Below are 4,167 nucleotides of genomic sequence, written 5' to 3' on the forward strand. Positions count from 1 at the left end.
AGCTCAGGACTCATCTACACACAGAGCTATTCCTCCAGTAAGAATGTGTGTGGGCACACTTACTCCAAAGTAGAGTGCTTCATTCCTACTTAAATGTAATCCACTTCATGGAAGGAATTCATCTGGATTTAAAGTTTTTAAAAGTTTACATTTAAAAAAAAAAAAAAGGCAAAAAAAGAAGGAGATTTACATTCCAGGCACATGCTTAAGCATATCTCCAGGAAGATCTGGAAAACAAAATTGCTTAAAGTTTTAGCTTTTCCACAGAAAAGGGAATGGTAGCCCCTAGTCAAATGTCAAAACCCCCTAGAGAGGATGGGCTGCTGTTACTTAAACAGATTTTCAGTTTTCCCATACAAGCTTACCTTGATACTTCACACTGAACTAAAGTCTACTTTTCAGACATCTTCATTCAGATCACACTTCACAAAATACCAGAGAAGAGAAAAGATTTGAGGAAAAAAAATCAAAACATAATATTCAGCCTTTCCTTAGAACAAGGCAAACAACTGGGAGGCTTTTGAGACTACAAGGGTCTGAACCCTGTCAAAGCACTGTTTCAGCATAATCACATACTGTGTCATCAGTTACAGTTAACTTTACTTCATAATTCAGATTATATTTAGTAATAAATTAGTTAATACTTTGGACATAAAAGATGTCCTCTGCAGCAAGATTTTAAGCAGGGGGGCATATTGGGCATTTATACACACACTTTTTTTCCTGTGATGCACCGGAGACCCACCACTTCAGAGCAGACCCAATTAATCGCGTCTGTTCTGCACACAAGCTGAGGCGCGCTATGCTGTGCCACGTGCAGTTGTGTAAGCGGCGAAATGCACATCAGTGCACAGAAAATGGTGGTGGTGCACTTCTGAACTAAAGCACCATTTTCTCAGCACTGGGCACTTTTCAATGTGTAAAAATGCCCATTAAGACTGAACAATTACACCCTCTCTGAACAAGAACACATCTCTGCAAGTAAGAAAGTCCATCAGCTTGACCTGTCAATTCAAGGTACAATTTGATCAGGAAGAAGTTTGCTCTGTGACAAAAGAAAAAGTGCATTATGAGAACATTCATCCTTATTTTGTACTGGCTGGAACTGGCCACTGTAGGAGACAGGAAGCCTATCTATTTTTTATGTAAAGGCATGAGAAGTTAGCACTTCCAAACCCAAGTTAAACAGGGAACAGTTTGGAGAGTTATCCTGTCCTTTTGTTCATACACACATACACAGAACAGAGGTGGGCAAAATGTGGCCCATGGGCCAGCCTGCGGGGCCCCTAAAAAGTTTAGAAAATGAATATTTGCCTGCCCCTGACTGCCTGTCATGCGGCCCTCCACCCAAAATAACTGCCTGCTCCTGACATAGAAGGTACCAGGAAGTGAAGAGGCAACTGTACCATTTCAGTGTCCAGCCCTCCAACTCTGCTCTTGTCATACACAGAATGCCATGTTGAATCCATTATTGCCTTTACAATGGGAAGCTTCTATCAAGTCAGATGTGTCCAGCAGATGCCAAGCAGTGCATCAGACAGTACAATTGAGGTGTATAGAGCACTGGGAGGGTGACAAGTCTCACAATGTACAAGGCTGTGACAAATGTATTATTCACCACTTCACAATGGAAACATTACTGCGGGGGGAGGGAAGGAAAGAAGGGTAATAGCATTTAAGAACCTCATCTTCAACACTCTTCACTGGACTCAATTCGCATAGTAAACTGTGAGGGCTTCAAAACAATACCCTGGCATGAGGAACGGTCAACACCTTACAGCTTAGAAAAGACCCTAGAATACTAGAAATCAATAGTCCCCAACCTTTGGTAGTCCACAGGCAACAATACTGAGCAAGTGACATTGTAGGCAACAGCATACGCCCTATTCTTTCTTTTACTTTTTTTAGCATTCTGTGGCTGTAAGCAGAATCAAAGGGTCCACAGGAAACATGCTACCTGTGAGCCATACATCAGAGACACTACTGCCACAAAAAGCCTTTATCCTAAAGAACCTCAGGATTCTTTCACAAACAAATATATCCAGAAATAACTTCCTCCACCAGTAAAGTACAGCCACCTCTGAAGTAGAGCACACAACTGTATTGCACAGCAGCTTGGGACATGTGGAATTCTATCCAGTGAAAACTGAAGGGAAAATTTAGGAAGGTGCAAATACAGTCTCTGCTTGGGCAGTAATTTGGCCAGAACACTGGCATTAATATAACTATCCCTCTTGCAAAAAAGTGTCTATAGTCTTTGCCAACTGGAGCCTGGACTTCTATTTTACCTGAAATTCACCCCTGCCAGCACACAATCCTTTGGTACTTCTTTGGACAAATAGCAAAAGAAAGCACTAGCAAATTCTTATCCACATCAATTCCTAGAGCACACAGATATGCTGTATTACAGCTTCCAAATATTAAGTGGAAACCTGAATAGTGTACAAGATGTGCCAGTCACAGTGCAAACAGATGTGGACTACAGACAGCACAGGAGAGGGTTTTGCATGATGCTCGATAAGGACTTCGTGAACAAACATACATTTATAGTGGCTTCAAAAGGGGAAGGGGAACTGCTGCTCAGAAGCAAACAGCAGCTATTATGCTATAATTGTTGTGTTTGCATGACCCTGTAATGATACAAGCAAGCTAAATTGGCCCAACTTTGTCCACAGATGAAGCAGGGTTAGCTGGAGCAGTTTTACTATACTTGTATTGCACTAAGCTCATGTATTTTCCTTCTTCCCCCATGAAACAGCTACAAATGTACGCTTGTCTATACCCTAAAGTAGAGAGGAGGCTATGTCTGGCAGAGGTGGAAGCAAATGGAGAAGTGTTTGCAGAGGTTGATGGGAAGTGACCACAAAGGACCATGAGAGGAGAGCAACTTTCTTTGCACAGAGGTGACAAGATAGCATTTATATGCATCCTGGGTAAGTGCATAATTCAACAAATGGCATTATCACTGCCAAATCCAACTTGTCTATTAGTTACATTGCAACAAATTGACTACTGCATATTAGTTAAATGCATAAACCACTTAAGTATATAGCATCTTTCAGAACTATGGCTCACTTTGCAAATAACTGTACTCTGGTAACTATATAAGATAGCTGTGTCCACCTACTTTGTTCACAGTTGTATGTCCTTTAATTCCACCAGAAAGAGTGAAGGAGAAGGAACTCCCAAAAGGAAGGCTGCTATTTTCAAAGCTTCTAATGACAGGAAGTTAGATAGTTTGGGGCCTGCTAACACCCTAGCACTGACAGCACAGAGTATTTACATTTTTTGGACATGTGCCTGATCTATGTAGACGCATAGTCTTTTTTTCAGTCCTGAGGCTATGTGCTTGAGAGCACAATGTATATGGGTAATAGTAAGTCTACAGCATCCTAAATTAAATTAGCCCAAGTTGCTCAGAAAAGCTAGTGAAATAAGCATCTAGCTGGACAGGGGCCAGTTAACTGTGAACAGTGTATGAGATTACCTATCTGAATAGAGGTTACAGTTACAAGATCTGTAGAAAATGATTGGCTCTATTTTCTCTTATGTAGATGCAAGACAAGGGCAGAAATGCTTTTCGATGAAAAAAAATGTTGAAAGGAGAGAAAACAAAACAACACAAAACATGGATGTGAGAAAACTTTCCCTAGTAAAACCATGAGGGATCAGAGTCACTCAAGCATGGCAGCTAGAAACTTGCTATATCATCTTCATTATCAATATTATTATTATACAAGTACATCATAATTAATAATCTCCCACAAAAATGTTCAAATGCAAAGAAGTAAGAGACCCCATGACACTTTAATCATAAGCAGTGCAGATCATTTTGTAATTGGTTCAAGTGAATCCTCTGGTTTGGTTAGAAACCAAAACACTGTGAAGCCCACGGAGGAATCTAAACTCTCAGACACAACTGGGTTTTAGCCATTTACATTAGGAAAGTAGCTGATATTGCTGCTAGATCACAAATTTTGTCAACAGAATTCACCACTGTTCAAGCAGTCCTTGCCTAATAATAATGCATTGGAACATTAGAAATTTGACAAGGCCTATCAGTAGCTGCTGTACTAATCAGCGTCATTACAGCAACACCACTGTTGCTCAGTCTCAAGCAATTTCCAGAAATAAGGCAGGTATAAGAAAGTCAGGCACTGTTTGTAT

At 40.6% G+C, this 4,167-nt stretch overlaps 1 long non-coding RNA gene across 1 annotated transcript; it reads left to right on the forward strand.

Moving 5' to 3' along the window:
* The first annotated feature begins 1,695 nt into the window (after positions 1–1,695).
* On the forward strand, positions 1,696–3,965 carry LOC109290781. Its single transcript, XR_002095682.1, has 3 exons — positions 1,696–2,685; positions 2,790–2,933; positions 3,555–3,965. It is a non-coding gene; the product is annotated as an uncharacterized LOC109290781 (long non-coding RNA).
* Positions 3,966–4,167: the final 202 nt, after the last annotated feature.

Source organism: Gavialis gangeticus, unplaced genomic scaffold (genome assembly GCF_001723915.1).
Source record: "Gavialis gangeticus isolate Ggan-Ray unplaced genomic scaffold, GavGan_comp1, whole genome shotgun sequence".
In the NCBI taxonomy this organism is placed as follows: Eukaryota; Metazoa; Chordata; order Crocodylia; family Gavialidae; genus Gavialis; species Gavialis gangeticus.